The sequence below is a fragment of the Patella vulgata genome, chromosome 2, assembly GCF_932274485.2.
Source record: "Patella vulgata chromosome 2, xgPatVulg1.2, whole genome shotgun sequence".
Lineage (NCBI taxonomy): Eukaryota > Metazoa > Mollusca > Gastropoda > Patellidae > Patella > Patella vulgata.
Window position 1 is genome coordinate 51,586,288 of NC_065880.2, and position 24,672 is coordinate 51,610,959.

Consider the following 24,672-nt stretch of genomic DNA (forward strand, 5'->3'; position numbering starts at 1 on the left):
ACCACAGATATGGGGTTGGAGTGTGACGATGAAGCGTGATTCGGACGGAACCCAAATTCAATGGCCTTAAACATTCACTGTGTCATGCTGATTAGTATAATAATGTGGAGGTGGAACGCCGCGCCGAAGCATGATGGGCGAACATACATATATACACACATACATACACACTTTGATTTTATTTATATAGATTAATGTCTTTAATAATGTACAAAACAGAAAGAGCAGTTACATTTTCTTTCTCTATATTAAAACATGCAGTGCCATATACTATTCTAAATATTGCAATATATATCTTGCTTATGGTTATATGTTTGTTAATATACTGCTTAAAGCTGCTGATTTATTAGAGAGAATTTAGATCCCTGACAAACTACAATCTCGTGAAGGTTGGATCTATAAAAGAACCAGATATAATTAATGAAAATTTTGGAACATTCTAAAACTTCTTCAGACTATATAAACAAGCCAGTGCCATCTATAAGTGTAAAGTAAAATCTTTACTGTTGATATTCTATATATTTTTTTTCTCAGTTATATGTTAATTAATCAATGTAAGTACATTTAAGGGTGAAGAAACTGAAATATTTGATGTTGTCCTACTAAAAATGCATAATTAGGATTGCCGACTTTCAGGAAGCTATGGCATCATGCATGCATATAAATACAAATGAAATGAAATGGGGTTTAACGTTCTACTGTTCTGCTCCTAAACTTGGCTAATGAAGATGTTCATACACCATACAGTATGCTATGAGGGAAATTTTGCCCGGGCAGCGGCGCTATGGCCTACTCTTATATCAAATTCCAACTGCCAAGGGATCTTTTACGTGCACGCCAATGTGTACACGGGACCTCGGTTTTTCGTCCCATCCGAACGACTAGACAACTGTCCTTGTCAGGCCCTCCGTCCTGCATCACTGACAAGAGGAAACTACGCCGCAAAATCTGGATCAACTTTCTCGGCCAATGCAGGGATCGAACACCCGACCTACAAAATTGCCATGCGTTAAAAATGAAAGATTGTTTTGTTGTCTGCATGGTAGGCCTATATTATGATGTAAGTCACAGGACAATAACTCCTCTTAAAAAAAGTCTTCTCTTTTAACGTTTCTTATAACAGGGTTAATATATATACTACAACACAAACAGGATGCCCAAATCTGAATTTAAGAAAGAACAGATCTTAGTCTATTAAAAAGGGCTATAACATAGAGTTACCAGACAGCACTAGAAGGTGGTATTCAAGTTTTTGTGGTCTGGTCTGGGTCAATTAGATTTGGTGTCAGTGGTCAGAAGACTCTTATGGTCAGTCTGAATTTTCTTTGACTGCCTGCTTATATGATTAGCCATTTTGTTTTTTAAACATTAAGGAGGTTTCAGTGACAGTTGATGCACAGACACACACTTATGATCAGCGCCGGATTAACCATGGTGGGGGCCCCAGGGCCTTGAGCATGTGGGGGCCCCCAACCTAACACAAGTGACCAGAACTTAGGCAGTATTATTCCACCCATATGAATGTAAACTACCAAATTATAAAAAAAAGAAACACGGATACGAGTCAAAAGTACAAATGCTGAATTACACTGAATTCTCTGCTGAACCGCAACACGGACCCACCATAGATTGAAAGGGCCCCAATGTCCACTACTTTGAAAATCTGATAGCAGATGGAGTCCTTGATCCGACCATGCTCAGGTCACTTTTTTGTGCCACCAAGATTTTCTGTGGGGGCCCCCTCATGCGGAGGGCCAGATGGGGCCTGGACCTAACAATACCCTGTGGTTAACCTGGCGCTGCTTATGAATAAACATGTGGTTAAATACCTCAAAGATTTGGAAATATAGAGCATGTGCAAGGTTTTGGCAACAGGAGAAGAAACTGTACATGTGACCCTTGCTTTTTTTGGTGACAATAAAAAGTTTAAGAGCAATATGAATCATTTTGTAAAACATGCAGAATCTTAACAGGTTTTGGTGAGTGACAAACTCAAAAAAATCCTAATGTGTCAATCAATAGGTTTTCCTTATTATTGTTGAAACAGGGAGCTGAGGTAGAATGCCCTGGGCCAAGAAGAACATTCAGGGTTTTTGTCAGGGGTAGCATCTGTGGAGCTGATATGAAAAGTTTATCAAATGGGATAAAATACTGATGTCCACAACGAAGAAGAATTGTGGATGTGTAGATAGTTAGGCACATAATACACCCACTCAAAATTTTGGTGCATTCTGAAATATATCAAACAGTGGTTAGAATGATTTGCATTGGCAAAAAAAACCCTATTTTCATTTACGTTAAAATATCACCTACTTGTATGAATGATACAAAGATCTCTTTGTGTCGGTTTCTACTGAATGCTTTTATAGACCTGTCATGAAAAAATTAGCATCCTATACGGAAATCTTGAGAGACATTTCTATTTCATAGATTGTGAAAAATAATATTAGAAGTTGTGGAAAAATAAATTAGATTTATATGTTTATTAGGGTCGTGTCAGAGAATTGAAATTGGAAATAGAATTGAAATTGGAAATATTACCTTCTGATTGATCATCTATAATGACAAATTATGACGATCAAATGTTCTAGACATTTCTCTAGTTTCTCTAGGGAGACTAGAAAATAAGTCTGTAAAGTCAGATGGAACATAATTGAAAATTTCTGTTGAGCTATGATATGTATAGATAAAATATATTTTGTTTCCTCTCCCAATAATATACATGAAGAAATAAATATTATTCATAATGACAAATATACAACTATATTTACTGAAGAAATCATGTCTTGAATGTTATGTCACACAAACACATATTATGTCAATTCCTCTCCCTAAATAATATATAATAGGCTATTAATACAATTGTTGACAGCAGCTAAACCAAATTGACATTTAAGAAGCTGTATTGTAAATTTTAAAACTAAAAGAATAAAACTAGTGACAAACTGAAGTGACAATAATTAGAAAGCTAAAGGAGCTATAATGTTCTTTGTTCATGACTTCTGACTTTCTTAAGTAAAACCTTATCTGGGAAATATATATAATTAAATGTTCGGTTTTTGTATAAACACGAGAGAACCCTCAAAACACCACCATAAATAAATCTTTTAAGTAACTTATATTCCATATAATTGTGTCACATGTTATTCCCATCCAGTTAATAATGTTTTTTGGCTTTTCTAGGCATGTTAATATTGACATCCTAATCATTAGTAAAAATAATTGTACCGTGACAAATACATATCAAACGGAATGGAATGGGGTTTATTGTCTCGTCAACACACTATATAAGTCTGGTCATTTTTTTGTCTATGGTTATGTGTGCAATGCGATGGAGCAGAAGATTGCAAGGATAGTGTTCTTTTTTTTTTCTACTACGCCAGGACAACCAGGATTTGAATACAGGACAACGTAGATGAGAGACCAGTTTGATAATTACATTCCAATCGATCCTCCCACCAAATAACTATTAACACAAAAATTACCCCGAAACCTTCAAAAGCTTTGGTCTGACTTTTTATCTTCAATGGCTTTGACACAAAATTTGTTGTTTTTATCAAATTGAGATGATGTATTTTTCTCAGTCAAATCTTATCCAATTTAGCTCAAATAAAATTTAATGTCACCAGATTAAATAAAAATAAAGAGAAAATTGGCAGCATTATGTCTCTAATAATTATGACTCATCTAACTTGACCTTTCAAAATTTCATGTCAATAAACCAATACACAGGCCATAAAATTGATACTATGGTCATATCATCAGTTAAGATTTGTGCCTACGTGTTTAATTATAATTTAGAGAGATAATGTTTATAATTAAAGTGGAAATTTTTATTTTCATTTTTCTTGTCTTCTCAAAAGTAATGTTAGACCTGGCTGGAGGATGAAATGATGCGAGTTCGCATGTTATTATCTCAGTTGACACACTATACTCCAGGGACACTATTGATTCTAATGACATGACGTCATTCAAGCTTTGATACTGAAAAAAGAAGAAGGTATTTTCCACTTGTGCTTCCAGTCAAACAGATTCCTCTCACATGCTCCTAGCCATAGATATTTGCTGTTTCACAAGATTTTTAATTAAGATGACATTCAACATCAGTGAAGCCATTTCTCTTCAAACAGTGGGATATTCACTACCTATAGTATCTTCGTAAAATATGACATGGTTCTACAAGGAAGATCATTTTGAGAACTTACGATGTTTTCTTTTGTTTGTTTAAAGTATGTTTGGAATGTCAGGGGTTACTTTGATCAATACAGTTATGCATACACGTTTTAAGTTGTTTGGTGGGGAGGGGGGAGAGAAAAGTAGATACAAATGTAGTGTCATGTTGATTTGGTGATCTTTAATACTTTTTTGAAATTGGAAAGATGAGGTTGGGGTTGTAGATCAATGCAAGCCATGGGTTTGATCCAGGAGTAAAGGCGCATGCCTACTTTCAATGGGTTTTCACTGGGTACTCTTGGTTTCCTCACGCTTTTGAAATAAAATATACCGTATGTTAGTCTGAAAATGGCAAGGTCAGTGTTGAATAGATGCTAGAATTCATTTTCTCTTTTACACTGAGATACTCCTACTTGGTGATGAAAACATACTTCTGCAAAATATATCTTCTTTGGTTACACAATAAGAGGAATATATGTTTAACACTATTAATTTTCCAAAAATGTCTGCCCTCTAATCAAAACTATTCCAGACACTCATACATCATTAGTAGACCCAATAAGTTAAACCTTTGACAAACAAGCATAACTCTTGCCATTTTCAAGTATTTAGTTGGACTAAGACTAGTAATTATTTCCCCTTATTTCATGATGGACGAATGTAGTGCGAGTTATAAATAGACAATTTTTCCCTTAATTTTTTTCTCCCCTCTTCCTGCATTTTTGGGTTGACTTTTTGGTCTAGAATTGGAGAAAAGGGATCAAATTTGCAATTTCATAGCAGTTTTGGGTAATACTGATGATATTACAGCGGAGGGATAGGGGGTGTAAAGTGTCTTTCTGCAGAGCAGTCATTGTGTCGGAAGTGAGATTTTCACCCCAGTCAACTTCAAATCCGTGTAGCAAAAAATCTAAATGGTCAACCCCCTACAAAATTATGATGAGGAGATTGCCAAATGTTGTCCCCATTGTGCCTATAAAGATTGGAACCAACGGAATGTTGAGAAAAAAGCTACAGCCTGTGATGTTACAGCCATTTAACATTGAAGTCAATGGGCAAATAATTGCTAGTCTGAGTCCTGATGAGATAAAGAAACATGGCCGACTCGGGATGTTGATATTTTTTCAAGGGCTTATTTCCTGAAGTTTTGAATGGAAAGTGTCAGAAATAGTAAGAATACTGCTTTTTTATTGCCCAGCAGTAAGTTTTTTGACTATTTGGTATCAAAATAGCCATGATTGGGGGTATCCGTTGGTTGAGTGTGAATTTTGGGTTGTAAATGTGTAACATTTTCTTCACAATGATATCAAAACATGGTTAGGTCTAAATATTAAGGCCAACTCAACTCCAGATTTGGTCTAAAGTCACGAGATGTAAACAAGGCTGACCCTAACCCTAACCCAAGACCCAGTCCTTACCCTAACCCTAACCCACAATCTTGTCAAAAAGCATGTAGCCTAGGCCTAAGCCAAGACCTAGTTCTGACCCTAGCCCAAACCCACAATTGTGTAAAAAAATCATGTGCCCTAACCCTATTTACATGTTGTGACCTTGAACCAAGTCTGCAGTTGGCCTTAACATTTAGACCTAACATGTTTTTGACATCATACAATGAAATGTTAACATGTACACTCCAAAATTCACACCTGTGTGACTTTTGACCAAACATGCAGTTGGCCTTAATATTTAGACCGAACCTCAAAACATGGCATCTACCTTTGAGATTGGCTTAGACTTATGTGACACTCAAGGTTTACTTTTTTACTGATTGTTAACTGGTTTCTTTTTGGAGGGCCAGTGACGGGCTGTTCGCGAGAAATAAAGAGGTTTATTTCTATTTCCAGTTGAAACCATATTTTTTTCTTATTTTCTCACTGTTTTTTATTGCATATTTATCCCCAGCCTCCTATCATTTCAGGTGCCAGGGCAATGTTTCATAGAGTGGAATGATTGACCTCAACACAAGTATTAAAAAAAAAGAAGCAAAACAGGTGAGATAAATGTGCATTTCATACACTTTAAGAAGTAAATCCAACCTCATCCCCACTTCTGCTCACTAATAGTAATGGGCTGGAAATTTGGTACTGCACAGGCCTGTCTTCTCCCCTTGACATTTAACTGAATGACAGAATTCCACATTTTGACCATTTTCTGGATGTCAATGACCATTTCCCTGGATAGTATTCGCCCCAGAATTCTCATTCTCATCCAAATTTAACATTTCAGGTCTACATCTCAAAACCTGATCTCTTCCTGGACTGGCTTTAGGAGAACGATGATGCATATCAATTTCATCCCTGATCTCTATGACACCTGTGGTGGAAGTGGAGGGCAAATCGTAATCAGTTTGGGACCTCTGTAAACTTTGCTTTTTGGTGATGACTTAATTTCCGAGCTTGAAAAGGACGCTTGTGTGTTTATCATGGCCTCTCATATTGGAAGATAACATTAATGGCTTGTGTGTTGATCGACGGTTGTGCATATCTCTTGGTCAGGAAAGTTGTAGGCACCATCGCCATTGTAAATCATTTGACAGGCTCGAGTGAACGGGGCGACCTATGATTGGTCAGCAATGTATCAGATTCCATACCGGGGGGTGGGGATGAAAAAGCTGTTGTAGTGTTACATAATCAGATTATTTCAACTTACTTATCCTGTGGAAATACAGCTATATAGGAGATATTTTGAAATTCATAGGCACTGCATGTTTCAACATTTTAGATTTGACCACAATTTGGCACTTAAAACTATGTTAACAGAGAAAAACTGTGTGGTTTTCGATGAAAGTGTTAAAAGTCTAATATTGCATCATGATTACTGTTTTAAAGTATTTTCGTGTTTGATTTATATTGAATTCATCTCATCTTTTTGAAGAATGCATTTATGTTCAAAAATAAAAATGTTCTGTGGAATTCAAAATTCATGTGCTTTTAAATTATCAGATTCCAAACTGGGGGGTAGGGATGAAAAAGCTGTTGTAGTGTTACATAATCAGATTATTTCAACTTACTTATCCTATGGAAATACAGCTATATAGGAGATATTTTAAAATTGATAGGCACTGCATGTTTCAACATTTTAGATTTGACCACAATTTGGCACTTGAAACTACGTTAACAGAGAAAAACTGTGTGGTTTTCGATGAAAGTGTTAAAAAGTCTAATATTGCATCATGATTACTGTTTTAAAGTATTTTCGTGTTTGATTTATATTGAATTTATCTCATCTTTTTACAGAATGCATTTATGTTCAAAAATAAAAATGTTCTGTTTAATTCAAAATTCATGTGCTTTTAAATTTCTGTCTGAAATTCCGCAGTTTTCTGATGCATTATAGTGTTTGCAGAATGCCGCACAGCTCATCTGAAAATGCATAGATTTTCATATTCTTTGGTCAGGGAATTGCATATATGTTTGTTTATTAGATAACAACAGATTTGTTTAAACTGCAGAAACATGTGAGGTATATAGGACTAAGACTAGTAATTATTTCCCCTTATTTCATGATGGACGAATGTAGTGCGAGTTATAAATAGACAATTTTTCCCTTAATTTTTTTCTCCCCTCTTCCTGCATTTTTGGGTTGACTTTTTGGTCTAGAATTGGAGAAAAGGGATCAAATTTGCAATTTCATAGCAGTTTTGGGTAATACTGATGATATTACAGCGGAGGGATAGGGGGTGTAAAGTGTCTTTCTGCAGAGCAGTCATTGTGTCGGAAGTGAGATTTTCACCCCAGTCAACTTCAAATCCGTGTAGCAAAAAATCTAAATGGTCAACCCCCTACAAAATTATGATGAGGAGATTGCCAAATGTTGTCCCCATTGTGCCTATAAAGATTGGAACCAACGGAATGTTGAGAAAAAAGCTACAGCCTGTGATGTTACAGCCATTTAACATTGAAGTCAATGGGCAAATAATTGCTAGTCTGAGTCCAGTTGTGAAGAAGTGGTGATTACCTCGAGACCATCTGTATTCAATCAGTGGAAGTGATAAGTATTAAATGCTGTGTATTGTCTAGACCAATAATACTACACTATTTTATTCTACTGAAAATGGCTAAGTCAACACTTTTAATGAGTACTTGACAACTTCAAACCTGATAATGCTTTTTAAATTATGTCACCTTAGATTAAAGCTATCACCAGTAAACTGGAATAAAATATATCATATGTCCTCTGTGTTTCCCTGAAAATTACATGTATTTTTGATAAGCTCCAGTACAGGACAAAAACATTAAATATGCTTTATTTACTGCACATTTTACACAGAATAATCAAAATCGTTGAAAATCAATAGGCTTCTTTGTCTTATGAACATAAAGTGCGTCTAAATTCAAAGTCAATTGGGCAATAACTTTAGAGGGTTCCAAAAAAAAAAACCAAAAATGATCAAGGCTAAAAACACCGAAAGCAATTGTTGGAAATGGTTAAAAATATTTGTCTCACAAACTTAAACACTGTGTATAAATTTCATGTCTGATCATAATTTTAGCCTTTAGAGCAACAGTTTTTTTTTTAAAATTGATCAAGGGTGAAAACCAATAGGCTTTATCTTCTTATGTATATAATTACTGAGTAACTTTAGCCTCTAAAGCATCCACTAGCAATTGTGAAAAGCTGACGGATATGAGTGACAACAATATAAAACACAATTTTCATGTGGGCATAAAAAGTCTGAATTTGACCATAACTTTGTTTTTGACCACTACTCCTACTGATGTATCCAGTTTACTATGACTTGGATCCCATCAAGGTTTATGTTATTCTTATGGTTTTGGATTCCTCTCTCTCTATTTTTATTTGGATTCACATTTAATTGTGGGTGTATAAAAATAAATTCCATGCAATTCTGAAGACCTAACATTAAAAGAGAGAGAGAGAAATGGGGTTTAACGTCCACTCAACACAAACTAGGTCATTTTGGGACTAACATATGGTTTAATTTTATTTCAATAATTCGCTTGCGCGTAGGGGTCTTTAGCAGTGGGAGGAAACCGGAGGACCCGGAGAAAACCCACGAGGTTGGACAGACGACCCTACTCCTTGTCACGTACAACCAGGGATTCGAAACCACCTAACATTAAAGCAATTCACCTATATATGTCCCTTCATACAGATCTTGAGTAAACTCTTGAAGAATTTTGTGCAATTCATGTCAACTTTTATTACAAACCTGTTTTGTAATTTGAATTCTTGGACTGTGCACATTTGCAAATATTATTTATTGAGCAAGAATTTATCAGTTTCATTTCGATAAATCAATTTTTCTGTGACAGCTGTGGCTATAAATTGTAATCCACATGGAGATTTTGTTACTGTATATGAAGCACTTTCAACATTTTGTTTGATTGATCTGTGAAAACCAAATCAGTTTCTTCGCAGAAAAATAAGCATGGATTACAACCCAAAATCAGTGTAACACTTGCCATTAAGATGACAACCTTTCATGTTTCTATTACACTATCAGTATCATTTTACTTCATTTGATCATCATCAATCTATTTGACAGAACCTGACCAATTTCATTTAATCTCATCTTCTGTCAAATGATTTCACAATGACAATACAGAATATTGCTTTTCAAGAATTTTATTTGGGCTGTACCAAGTGTTGTATTATTATATTAGCTTTTTAGGATGATTGGAAAGACAGTTAAGCTATTTAGACTGATGCACGTTTACGTATTAAATCTTTGTTTTAAAGATGTTATGGTATGATTTGCTATAACCATTCCTTTTTCCCCCAAATAACTGACATTCTGATAGCAAATGTAATGGAAGGAATTATCACCTCTTTAGACTGATCTGGTAAAATCAATGAAATCTATTCTTTCCCTCTTACAGCAATCAGATATCACTTAGTATTTCATTACATTTCTTCTTACAATAGTTTCTTCAACACCACGTTAAACCTCATTTCATTTCATTTCATTTCTTATAGAACATAGTCTATAGACTATATTATTCAACAGTTATAATCACTGTGGATTATTATCAGACTACTGCATTCTAATATTGTTTTTATGTTTTTTGTGGCAAGAATGTTAATGCACGCCGGATGCTAACACCATATACATATATACCCATTTATAAAGTTTTTGAAGCAAGGGCAACAACTCCATATACTAAGTGAAAATGCAGCACTTTTATAAATGGATAATTGTAAATCTTTTTGTTTGGGAGAGACATTTTATCTTTCAATTCTGAATATTATAACAACCAATCAAATTGATCAAGGGCAATAACTCCAAATAATTATCATAAATTGTTAAAAAAATCAATAGGATTATTCATTTCATGACCATAATAACCTTACCTGGAGAATCCACAAGATTTTTTAAAATTGTTAAAGGATGATTACTCCGACGGCAATTATCAGAAATGGTTGAAAATCTTGATTTCATTTATCTGAACAGTGTATAAATGTCAAGTCAATTGGATCATAACTTTTGCCTCAAAAACTGTTGACAAAAGTTTTGAAATCCAAAAGGGTGAACACAGAGAATGTGCCATTGCGTTACTTCAAGTTCTGTCACCTGAAGATGCCATTACACAATCATTTCAAGCAGATTGGGTCCACTAAATATCAGCCAATGCCTGGACCCCAATCTATGACCACACCTTAATAATACTGGCACATTATCCAACAACACCTGTAGGATAGCATGCTGCCACCTCCCTGTACTGCTGCTAATGTGAGGGGTTCAAATGCATTCATCAGTGCTGATACTATTCGTCACTGACTATCTTCTGCCCACATTTTGCAGGAGATGGACAGAGAACAAGCTAAAATATCGATTTTTCGTACACTATGGGGGCATAACCCAGAATGTCAAGTCGAAGTTTCATCAAAATTGGATAAAAATTGTGACTTCTAGAGTGTCCACAAACTAAAAACATAATGTGGTTGTATATTACTGTTACCGGTTACCCCTTCCATCGGTCTGTCATCCACAATTTCTTGTGAACACTCTACAGACAACATTGATCATCTGATTGTTTTGAAATTGATATATGCTGTTTTTAATTAGTGAAATGAAGAATCCTATTTAATTTCAATAATTATTCGATCTGTATGAAATTTATATGCATCATTTAAATTAGTGAAACGAAGAATCCTAATCCTAGTGAATTCCAGTTATTTCCGTTTATTACTTCCAGAGTTATGACCCTTGTTTCACTTTGTTGAACCTTGTGAACGCTTGAACATCTGATCTGTATGAAATTTATATACATAATTTAAATTAGTGAAACGAAGCAGCCTATTGAATTTCAGCAATTTCTGTTAATTATATTCTGTGTTTAGGCCCTTGTTTCAGTTTGTAGAAACTTGTGAACCTGCAAATGATAAAAATTATAATTTGATCTGTATGAAATTGTCTTGTAAATTCCCCCCCATTACCTACAGAAGAATAAATATGCGACAAGCCTTGTCTGCCGCTTGAACGATTTAGCTGCTGTGAGCGTATGTTTCGCTGCCTGGCAACCAATCTTTCTAATAATCAGGGGCCATAATCCATGAAGTTATGGTCCGATACATGACCAATATTGACAGGAATCAAGATCTTTTGGATATAAACTTATAATCCAAGTAGAGTGTCCACAAACAAAATGTGGGTGCATAGAAATAAATCTATTTCCATAGAGGATATGATGTCAAATACCCTGGTAATAAACTATAGAAGAGCTACCAATTCCGACTAATAAAAGATTTTTCTAAAAGTGAAACGGTTCATTTTCATAAAATGAATAACATCCGGGATTAGGTCATACTAAACTTAATTTTGTTTCCTATTTTCTTAAAAATATAAAAGATAGGATGCCAGGCAATGAAACATATGCCCATAGAAGCTAAGTTGTCTGTGCAGTCAACAAGGGTTGTCACATATTTTTTCTTTTTTCAGTAATGAAAACATTTACTAATATCAAATTTAGCCTCTAGCATACATGATTTCTCAAGTGCTCGAGAATCTGGCAGTAATGATCGAAAATTGTTGAAAAGCAATAAGGTTCTTCATTTCATAACTATAGATGCCTATAACTAACATTCGTAGAAGTTACGACAAAATGTGAGGCGACTGCACGCTAAACAAGCCAAACTTGACTCGAAAATAGGAAATTAAGAAATAATACACCGCAATAATAGCGCCCCTTATTTTTTCCTATTTTCTAATTTTCGACTTGCAGTATGTGCTTGTGTACCATCTTGTCGACTTTCGTCTTAGTCATATTTTGGTATTTATGTATGTTATATGGACTGTATATAGATGGACAGGTCATGAGTCCCGTTGGTTGGTTTTTCTGCCACTCGCACGAGACACAACGAGATCTCAATGTCAACGGCAAATCAAGCGATGTGATTTTTGACATTATGGGATTTAATAAAGATTAATTTCTCAAACACCTCCTTAGAATTTACAGTATTCTTATAGTTACATGGTAATTTTTCAACCCGATAAGTATTCCTATCCGGTAGTGACGAATTTCTCCAGTTTAGAACTTTGAAATTCCCAAATGCAGCAGTTTAAAATTGCGAAATAATCGTGCTGACGACTTTTCGAGTTTTGCCTCGGAAGTTGTTGTAGTCTCAATTTTCCAGGTCTTAGATGGGGGTTGGATGGTCTAGTAGTTCAAAGCGTGCGTGTTAAAAAACAAGGTCTGTCATTGTCTCAAGTGGCGGGGTATCGATCCCCCGCTTAAACGTGACAAGGGAGTAGGGTCTCCTGTCCAACCTCGTGTAGTTTTCTCCGGGTACCCCAGTTTCTTCCCACTGCTAAAGACCCCTACGTTCAAGCGAATTATTGAAATAGATATTGAAATCTCTTTAGCACAATACATTAGCACAGTTTTGGGATGATTTACTAAGATCAGATTATATTTTTGGTGACTTTTCACTGAACAATATATTTTCAGCCTTTACACATCAATCTCATCCAAGGATTTTCATTTTCCCCATTTTCTTTAAATTTACGTTTTGCGTGTACAATAGGCCTATTCTTAATATCAGGTAGCGTAATGATCCAGAATCTGAATCCTGAATAGAAATTTCAATTTCATTTGTAACAGACAGAAATCGGCTATAACGTCCACTCGACACAAACTATTTCATTTCGGGACAAACATATGGTAGGGGTCTTTTAGCAGTGGGAGGAAACTGGAAGACCCAGAGAAAACCCATGAGGTTGGACAGCATTTGTAAGAGATGCTTACAATCACACTCGTCATTCACTTTAGAGTATTTTGGCGGCAGTAATGAAACGTCGCTATTCGACTCGTTCTTAAGTTTCCTACCTATAATTTGAAATAAAATAATAATATCCAATCAGGAAAACTTGTATATTTTACATGTTGTATGAAGCCACAGTAAACGAAATTCAATTATCAATGCGCATATTCAAATGTGACCTGGAATGTATATAGACTACATCAACTTCCGAGACGAAACTCAAAAAGGCGACAGCACAACAACAAGCCAAAATCATAGTTCGCTAATATCGCCATCAATACTAGACTTTAACACACAGACTATTTTGTTAACGCGAATTGCATAGATTCAAATGTGACCTGGAATGTAATGTAGAGACTACAACAACTTCCGAGGCGAAACTCGAAAAGTTGACAGTACAACAGCAAGCCAAAGAGATAGGTTGCCAGGCAACAAAAGCATATGCCACAGCAGCTAAATCGTTCGAGCAGTCGACAAGGGTTGTCACATATTTATTCTTTTGTAGGTAATTAGGGGAATTAAATAGACAATTTCATACAGATGACATTATAATTTTCGTTGTTTGAGGGTTCACAAGGTTCTAAAAACTAAAACAAGGGACATAACCCTGGAAGTAATTACAGAAATTTTTCAAATTCGACAGGCTTTTTCGTTTCACTAATTCAAATAATGCATATAAATTTCATACAGATCGGATGATAACTTTGGTCGTTCGAACGTTCACAAAGTTCCACAAAGTAAATCAAGGGCCATAACTCTAGGTGTAATTGATGGAAATTGCTGACATTCAACAGGCTTCTTCATTTCACTAATTTAAATGATGCATATGAATTTCATACAGATTAGGTGATAACTTTTGTCGTTCAAGTGTCACAAGATTCAACAAAGATAAACAAGGGCCATAACTCTAGATGTAATTAACAGAAATTTGCTGAAACTCAAATTCAAATGATACATATAAATTTCATACAGATCGGATTATAACTTTTGTCGTTGGAACGTTCACAAATTGCATCAAAGTGAAACAAGGACCATAACTCCGGTAAATTAACGGAAGTTATTGAAATTAAATAGGCTTCTTGCAACAAAGTGAAACAAGGGCCATAACTCCAGGAGAAATTAATGGTAGTTATTGAAATTAAATAGTTTTCTTCATCTCACTAATGCAAACAACATACATCAATTTCAAAACAATCAGATGATAAATGTAGTCTGTAGAGTTCACAAGAAATTGTGGACGATGGATGGACGGACGGAGGCGACGGCAATATACGAACACATTTCCATGTGGGCGTATAATGATAGGTAACTAAAAGCACTGTGTGTTAATTTCCTAATATCTACTTTTTGAGTTGCATTTTGGCTTGGTATGCGTGTTGGCGCTTTCTTACTGCCATCAATAAATACAAAAATATGACTAAGCCAATATGCAAGTCAAAAATTAGAAATTAGGAAAAAAAGAGGGGTGCTATTATCGCTGTGTATTATTTCTTAATTGCCTATTTTCAAGTCGATTTTGGCTTGTATAGCATGCTGTCGCCGGACATTTTGTCGTAACGTCTACTTTTTGACTTTTCGACTTTCGTGTCTTGAAGGGGCGAAAAGTATAAAGTATGAATGGTAATAACCTTAAACACTGTATAAGTCAATCAGATTTTAACTTTAGCCTCTACAGCATCCAGTGATCACGGGCTTGTGGATGCCAGACAGCCGGGGCCATGTGGGCATATTAAAAACTCTTAATTCCAAATTTGTAGGTCCTGGGCCCGGTTCCTAGAAAATTTTTAAAAGTAAGCACAAAGTTATGCTTCACTTTTTCTTACGTAAGAAACTTTATAAAATACCATCTCTAGAAAATTCTCAAGACCGTTCTTACGAAAGCACAAGTCAAGTATGAGCCTGAGCACATGGTGACTGGTAAACTGAGACTATGATGCTCTCTCTAACATAATAAAAACAATTTTGGTATGCAAATTACGTCATAAATTGGTCGGCTGCATAGAGTTATAAATAGATCAATGACATTAACTTCCCGGCAAATGGTCGATTTAGATGCATTTGACATGTCCCCCATACACATATAAAATGTGCCTTAAGCTAAAAAAACGCAAGCACATGCAAACAGACGGAATAATTGTGAGAGCGCCTGATCTTAAAGTAGCCCGTGTTTGTGTTGTTTACTAATTTGTAAATAAATAAAATGGTTTCTTCAGGGTAGAAGCAAAATTTTCTATAGTAATAGCATTCTTCTCAAGAATATGTTTCTAATGGATTTTCTCTGTCTATCAATTGTCTCTTTGGTATCAAAAGATGTAGGAAATGCCGTCGAATAACTCTACGGTCAGCCATCTTGTTAGAAGCAGAAACAGGCTTAAGGTTGGTAAGCAAGCCGTATACCTTGCTTAGGACTTGTGCTTAGATTGACAGTGTTTAAGAAGAAGTTGTGCTTAAGTTTTTTCTTGGAACACATAATAACGTGCTTGTGCTTACACTGAAGTCTACTTAAAATCTAAGCACAAAAACGTTCTTAAGTATTTTCTGGGAACACAAAATAAGATAAATTTACTTAAATGCAAAGTCTACTTAAAATCTAAGCACAAGAACGTGCTTAAGAATTTTCTAGGAATTGGGCCCTGAAATTTTAAACAAAATTTTTTAATCAAGACCTGGAAGAACTAATAATTTAATATCCCTATTATTAGAAATATTATTTGATAATATCCCTATTATTACTATAATTTGATATTCATATTGCAATTAGATAAACATCCTTATTATTTCTGACTATAATTATGTTCTTTTCTTATTTAGTTTTATAGAATGTCCTATGATCATCTACAAAAAGTTTTCATAAATTAAGCCAGAGAGTAGGAGTTACATGCAGTTACATGATAACAGCTTTTTTTTACATGATAACAATTTCCAATTATCTTAATATTTTTATGGATTATGCCCACGTAATCACTTGAGATACATGATAACATTGTATAATAACCTTTTTTCAGCATGACCAGGATTGTAAATCGTAAAAACTATTAGTTTAAGACAAGTTGTTGGCCTCTCACTGGATATTCACTAGACAAATGAATACAATCCCAACATGTTCAATCAATTTAACCAAACAATTTGTAGAACTATAGGGATTCAAGTCAACGAGAAACATAAAATTGACTTGTGAAATCAAGTCTGTTTGCGTAAGCAGAAGATGTTTGGCAGTTTTTCGTCGATGGCAATTTAAAACATTTACAAAAACAACATTGAAATTCACACCAATAATCTAGAAGTCAAAGCATCATTTACCAAAAATTAATCATTTCTAAACTGGCACTGCTGAATTTGGTGACCTTGAAGCTCTACAGTACAATGAAAAGAACCATATAGTGTAGCTTTGTATCCTGTAAAATTTGTTTCAAAATGATACCTACTGCAATGATGTTTAAAAACCAAGCCAACAGTGAGCCCAAAATAATTAGATGACTCATATTAATTAATGTACATTTATAAGTTTAAAAAGCATTGTGCTATCACTTGCTTATTAGTAGAAAATGCTCATGCTCGAACTTAGTCACAGTTTTGTTGTAGTGGAACTATACACCAAGTTTCATGAATCTCACTCTATTAGAATCAAAGTTATCGTCCAATCAAATTGCTTGTCTCTTCTTATAGCAGAAATTGCTCATCATTGATTGATTGAATAATTACGGCTATACTGACAAAACTTGTTCATAAAACATGAAAGAGTTAATAAAAATGAGTTACTAGAGTTTCTTTGATTATACTGGAGAAGTTCCTGTTCCTTGAAATTAAGTTTAAGGTTTTAATTATTTACCATGGGTACAAAAGATAAAAAATTAAACAAATCAAATTCAAATATTCACTTTTATCTCGCAAAACAAATAAGTTATTTCCTTTTATACTTTGTACCGATGAGAATGTTAAACACAGAAAAATCTTGTTAGGATTCTTAAATCTAAGATTTCACTATTTTTGGAACCAATTGATCTCTTCCATATTCAAAACTAGTTCAGCCCCATTTGAATCTCCTAAAACATTAATTATTTAAAAATGAAATATCGATAGAACCATACTACCATTTTCCAAATGCAGCTGCTATGTTTACACACTTAGTGTTAAAAAGCTCTGTGGCCAAATGTTGATGGCCTCAAAGAGAATGGTAGATAGATTTTTTAGCCACTAACGAATCTGCTACATAGCTCAAGTTCACAGGGGTTAATAGGTGTTAAAAGGAGCTAACTAGCTAAGATAAGGGTTAAGTATTAAAAACCTCTGTGGCCGAATATTGATGGCCTAAATAAGCATGGTAGATTGATTGACTTTTCAGTCACCAACATTTCAGCCACAGAGCTAAGTCTCTAACTCAGAATCATCCAAAGTCTTCGACATTGAAAACACAAATTATTTGTCAATTTAAATCAACATTGGTGTTGTTATCGTATCGTGAAAAGATGGGCTTCTGATATCCAATATTTAAGACAAAATACACGAATTGGGTACCATAATGCCTTTCAGCACCATTTGTAATAAGGGACTCGAAGAACGAGGCTAGACATATTCCACAAGTCATGTCAAACGGTGACACCATATTCTTATCTGGAGAGCATGCGCAATGAATACTATCGGTGTAGACTGGAATAACCAGATGCTAGAGATGGCCATCGACTGACACTTCTGGCGTATTTTGCTGAACATAACTGATTTGAAATTAGAGTAAAAACAGAAAGAATGAATGTAAATCAGTTTATATACATTCATATTACATTATTATATGCGTTGCGATCCCATTTGTGTCAATTTCTAGGTGCCTAATATTAGCGATTTAGCTCCTTTAAGTTCACAGGGGTCAATAGGCATTAACAGAAGTCAACTAAGTTGGGATAAGGGTTAGTGTTAATGTTAAAAAGGTCTGTGTCCGAATGTCGATGACCTAAATAAGCATTGCAGATTGACTTTTCAGTCCCAACAATTCAGCCCCAGACCTTAAGTTCACAGGGGTTAATAGGTGTTGATAGGAGCTAATTTAGTTGGGGTAAGGGTTAGTGTTAAAATGTTGATGGCCTAATTAAGTATGGGAAGGGTTAGGGTTAGTGTTAACAAGCGGTTGCCACGCACGATACGCCCACATTGCACGAATATCGAAAGGAACTGAGGTCTTTGAGTTATAAACATACATTTCATCTAAATCGGATAAAAAGCTAAAACAAGCTAAAAACATGATTTTTCGTGCAATCAGGGGCCATAATCCATGATGTTTTGATCCAATACAGGAATCAAGATCTTTTGGTGATAACCCTATATTTCAAGTTTCGTCAAAATCGGATAAGAATTGTAGCCTGTAGAATGGACAGACAGACAGGGGCGACAACAATATACGTCCACATAAAAACGGACGGACGGAAGGACAGAGGCAACGACAATATACGTCCACATGAAAATGTGGGCATATAAAAACGGATGGACGGACAGGGGCAATGAAAATGTGGTCGTATAAAAACCTCTGTGGCTGAATATCGATGAACTAAATAAGCATGGTAGATGACTTTTCCGGCACCAAGATTTCGGCCACAGAGCTTAGATTGATAGCGGTTAATAGGTGATAACAGGAGCTAACTGATTTGGGTAATGGTTAGTGCTAATGCTAAGTTTTGTGCCCGATTGCAGATGACCTAAATAAGTATGGTAGATTGATTTCCATGCCACCAACAGAGCTTAAGCTGATAGGGGTATAGGTGTTAACAAGGGCTAACTGGTTGGGAAGCATTAAGTGTTAGTGGATAACCTCTGTGGATAAATGTCAATGACCTAAATAAGCATGGTAGATAGAATTTTTGGCCACCAACATTATGGCCTCAGAGCTTAAGTTGACAGGTGTTATATATGTGTAAACAGGCGGTAACTGGTTGGGAAGAGGTAGTGTTAGTCTTAAAAACTTCCGTGGCTGAATGTCGATGGCCTAAATAAGCATGGTAGATTGACTTTACAGTCACCAACGATTTAGTCCTAGAAATTAAGTTCACAGGGGTCAATAGGTGTTAACAGAAGATAACTTTTAAAAGCTCTGTGGCTGAATGTTGAGGCCTAAATAAGCATGGTAGATTGACTTCTCAGCAACAAACAGAGCTTAAGTTGATATGGGTTATATAGCTGTTAAATGGGGCTAACTGGATGGGAAGGGTTGGTGTTAGTGATAAAAACCTCTGTGGATGAACTGTGGATGAATTTCAATGGACTAAATAAACATGGTAGGTAGAATTTTTGGTCACCCATGTTATTGCCACAAAGCTTAAGTTCACAGGGGTTATGCAAGTAAACTTTTCGGTACGTATAGCCAATGGTTACTGTATCCACTTTAAGGTAAGTTCACACCAATCTGATTAAAATTAATTCAGCTATTAACGTTTTTAATTTTTCAATTAGGACCTTAACCCAGTTGATTGGCTGGTGATGTCACAGGGACTACACATAGTATATACATTATCTCTACAATATATCACTGTCTGTATAATATATCACTGTCTATACACAACACCAGTTGACAAGTGTTTACTGACGGTCCAATTAACATATGACTGACCTAATCATAATTTCCAACTTATCGATTAGAGATTTGTGATCGGAATATTTTAGAGTGAATTTAAAATGCCATATCATGCCGTAGATCCAATAAGCTGCCACGTAGCAATTGAGGACGATCCAAGCAATTAGCACATTTACAGTTAATTTGGATAACCCTGTAACACTTAATATCCCAAACTATTCTCTATAAGTACAGAAATACATATGGTGCCATACACAAAGAACAACTTTTATTGTAACTCCATTTGAAATTCACAGTGAATATGGAATTTTCCGATGACTATGCATAACAATAGATCGCCCTCAGTTCTCAACCAATCAACGCTAGGAATCTTATTACCATGTACGGTTCTGTGCATACTATGGGTGTAGAAGCTAAAGTTATTTTTTGGTGCGAAAATTGCATAATTTATATTCAGATTTCATATCAAGTCAATTAAATGTTGTCTAAACACAAATCAACAAATAATGCAAGGCTACTTTATTACAAAAACATTGGTAAACAAAGCTGTTGATTATTGGGTAAATAATAATTATAAACAACAACTAACATGTGTACGATTCAACGATTAGTTGTGGTGTGGAGAAATGTTTGTAGAAAAGTGTCCATGTAACTTTGTTTGTTCGTTCGTTCGTGGGGTATTACATCCGCTTTCACCTAGAGTGATGTCTTTGATCTGGCCGTCGTAAAAAAAGATAATTACCTAATCAGCGTTCTTAATCCCACAAAAACTCAAGGTGTAAATTAATTTATGACCCCATGTCTGTGCAACTTTAGTCGGATTGATTAATGATAGATATTAATGACACTACACTTGCCATATTATTATTAATACACAAAGATAGTTAGATGCCCCTCCTCAATCTGTTATTTGATTTAGATGGTTACCAACAAAATTAATAAAGTAAAATTTATTTGTACTATTAATTCCAACATATATTGAGATATATTTTCGTATTTCATTTTTATTGACTAATTGAGAGTAATGAAGTCAAATCCACGCAGAGAAAGTAAGGTGCCGTACGATGGCTACAGGAAAACAAGATACAGTTGGCTACTCTGATAACGGATCGTCATTTACAAATCGCGTTTCAGTCATGTTTGACTTTTATGATACATTTTGCATAACCACATCTTTTTACTCCTGTATACAATACTCTTCTGATGGAAATGTATCTCAAATCATTTGGACTGCACACGATGGTAGAGGGACTCAAAAAGTTACTTTAAAATTTTTAAAATTGCTGTTGTGAGAAGAGACGGCAGGTCATCTTCTCACTTTGTCAAAATTATCGATGCTCTAAATTTATATCATTATTACTTGAACCATTTCACCTCGTAATAGCCCAAATTTTATCATTTCTATTGGATTCATAGATTTTTGTAGTGCCGTCGACAACAATTTCACACCAATCTTGCTGTTTTAATCAGAAGCTAATTATAGTTGGTTTACTGTCGGCTTACTCTCATTAAAATGACACAGGGATATGGCTACATCGTCTGTTATGACATTATAAAACAAATTCTAAATTGGATCTTAAATTGAACAACCCAACGGTGAGGCTGATGTCCCCCGCCCAAATCCCAAAATAAATAGATGACACATATTAATTAATCACACATTAATCACTTTTTTTCAAAAGTATCAAGCAATCAAACTGATTATCAACTATACACTATGTTTCATCACTCTCTATCAGATAGAATCAAAGTTATCTTGTCCCAAAGCATCGACCAATGAAATTGCTTGGCTCTGCTTAGCTTTACCTTGAAATGTTAATCATTGAACTCGGTCAAGACATTCACCTATTGAACATCTACATCAAGTTTAACCATGCTACCTTAATTAAAAGCAGGGTTGTTATGTTCCAAAGTCTTGACCAATCAAATTGCTTATCGCTCCTTAGCCTAAGCAGAAAATTTCATCATCGAACTTGACGAATCTATATTCAGAGTTTCATCACTCTCACTTAATTATAACCAAAGTTATCGTTCCCCAGCATCAACCAATCAGATTGCTTATCTCTGCTTACCCTAAGCAGACAATGTTTATCACATTCACCTAACAAACGCCTACACCCAGTTTTAACATTAGAAGGAGAGTTATTGTGTTCCAATTCTAGACCAATCAAATTTCTTAATGCTCTGCTTACCCTGAGCAGAAAATGCCCATTATCGAACTTAGTCAAGGTATTGATGTGATAAAACTATACACCAAGTTTCCTCAATCTCACTTAATTTGAACTAAAGTCATTGCGTTCCAAAGCATCAACCAATCAAATTGCTTATCTCTGCTTACCCTAAGCAGAAAATGCCCATCTTTGAGCTCCATCAAGGCATTGATCAAATTGCTTATCTCTGCTTACTCTATGCAGAAAATGCTCATCTTCGAACTCCATCAAGGTATTGACCTAATAAACACCTACACCAAGTTTTTGTGTCCCAAAAAGTGTGACAGACTGACGGACAGACAGACAGACTTTAATAGTTCCCTGCTTTCTTCGAAAGGTGGGGGACAATTAAAATAAATTACAAAACAAATTATTCCGTAGTCAATTGTTTTATCTTATTAGGGGAATGAATACACACGCCATCTGTATATAGGTAATTAAGGAACAAATATTATGAATATGCATTCGGGCACTGTGACATCACTGGCATCTGAGGGGATTAAGGGTGTTTTTGATAATTGGCAAAGATTTTTTTACGGGAGGTCTCTTTTTGCGACTTTGAGTGAAGATAGCTGAATTAATTTTAATCAGATTGGTGTGAACTTGCCGTAAAGTGGATATAGTAACCATTGGCTATGCGTACCAAAAAGTTTTCTCGCCCGTCTTATGCGCCCTTTAAAACATGCTGTGGTTTAATGTTTATGGAACCATTAAGCATTAAGTTTACAGGGTTTAGATAAGTGCTACTAACAGGAGCTATTTGGATTGGGTAACTGTGAAAAACCTCTGTGGATGAATGTCAATGGCCTAAATAGGCATGGTAGATCGACATTATGGCAACAGAGCTTAGGGTTACAGGGAATAAATAGATGTTAATCAATTATGGTTAGGGTCTTTGTATCATCACACTGCTTCCTTCATGTGCTGTGTCCATGGTTTCCAACAACTGAACAAGCCACCAGTGATGCTGATATCCTCAGCCTCAATCTCAAAATCAATAGATGACACTTATCTTTTATCTTTTTGTAAAGCATTGAGCAATCAATGGCTTATCTCGACTTAGCCTAAGCAGAAAATGACCATGATCGAACTTTGTCAAGGTTTTGGTGTTGTGAAATTTTTCTCCAATTATCATCACCCAGTTGAAATCAAAGTTATCAAGTTACAACTTCTTAATCCAGTTGTTTATCTCTGCTTAGCCTCAGTTGAAAAAGCTAATCATTGAAGTCAGTCAAGACTTTTAACAAATGAACATCTACACCATGTTTCTAAGGTGGCTGATAAGGGACAAGGAAAATAATTTTAATATAATTTCTTTTTTTGTCATTTTCACCCAAGTCAATTTTAATTTTCACTCAAGTGATTTTTAATATAATTTATCTTTCTTTATTTTCACCCCAGTCAATTTTAATATAATTTGTTTTCAATAGTTTTCACGCCAGTCAATTTTAATTTTCACCTGAGTAATTTTCAATATATCGGTAATTTTTTTTTTCGAATTTTCACCCAAGTAATTTTTAATTTAATTTATTTTCTTGAATTTTCACCTGAGAACATTTTAATTTCCACCCAAACCATATTTTATTTATTTTATATTTTATAATATTCACCCGAGTGATTTATAATTATCACCCAAGTAAATTTTGATATGATTTCTATTCTGTTGAATTTCCACCCAGCGTGCGACATCATCTTATCTAGCCTCGCTTCCAAAATGATTGAAACTTGACGAAAGATATGTGTATTATTCGGTAGATAATAAGATCTTTGCTCACTAACCTGGGGGTCCAGTGTTCAATCCATGCATTGGCCGAGAAAGTTCATCTGGATTTTCCAGAACTGACAACCTATATTTGTTCGGATGGAACGAAAGACCGAGGTCCCGGGCAAACATTTCCCTCACAGCACACTGTATGGTGTATGCCCGTCTTCATTAGCCCAGTCAGAGCAGAACAGTAGGACGTTAAACCCGATTTCATTTCATTCTTCAGGCCTGGTATCCAAGAAGCGTCTTCTGTGATGGAAAGAATTGTTTGTAAATTTAACGTCCTGTCGTGACACAAGCTAATAGATATAAAAAGAGCGGTTTTGCTTTATCCTGACTTCAACAGTCTAGCCAAATAGAAAATACTGTACTGAACCATAGGCACCGAAACTTAGGTGGAGTAGGGTCCAAATGGGGCCAAATCAGTATATGATAGGTCCTTAATGCCAGAGGGCCCTCACTCGTAGGAGCCCTTAATCAAAGTCAGAGGGGTCCCACTTCAATGTAATTGGGCCCAATCGTATGCCTTGGGGTCCACTGTCTCGCCGAATACTATGAAGGGCTCACACGTCAATATATGTGAGGTCCTTATATCTCGGGTGAAAATTCATGAAAATAAATTAAATTAAAAATAATTGGGTGAAAATTCGAAAAAATAAATTACCGGTATATTGAAAATTACTCAGGTGAAAATTAAAATTTATTTGGGTGAAAATTATATTAAAATTGACTGGGGTGAAAAT

The 24,672-nt window shown here is 35.2% G+C and overlaps 1 protein-coding gene and 1 long non-coding RNA gene across 3 annotated transcripts in view; one reads left to right on the forward strand and one right to left on the reverse strand.

Moving 5' to 3' along the window:
* Positions 1 to 24,672, reverse strand: part of LOC126810955 (popeye domain-containing protein 3) — an 85,739-nt gene that overhangs the window by 36,149 nt on the left and 24,918 nt on the right. The gene's annotated exons all lie outside the window — the stretch shown is intronic.
* Positions 4,856 to 7,343, forward strand: LOC130010820 (uncharacterized). 2 transcript variants are annotated; one of them, XR_008786097.1, is made up of 3 exons: positions 4,856 to 5,343; positions 6,092 to 6,164; positions 6,400 to 7,343. It is a non-coding gene; the product is annotated as an uncharacterized LOC130010820 (long non-coding RNA). The 2 variants fall into 2 exon arrangements; XR_008786096.1 differs by having other exon boundaries at positions 4,859 to 5,373; positions 6,400 to 7,341.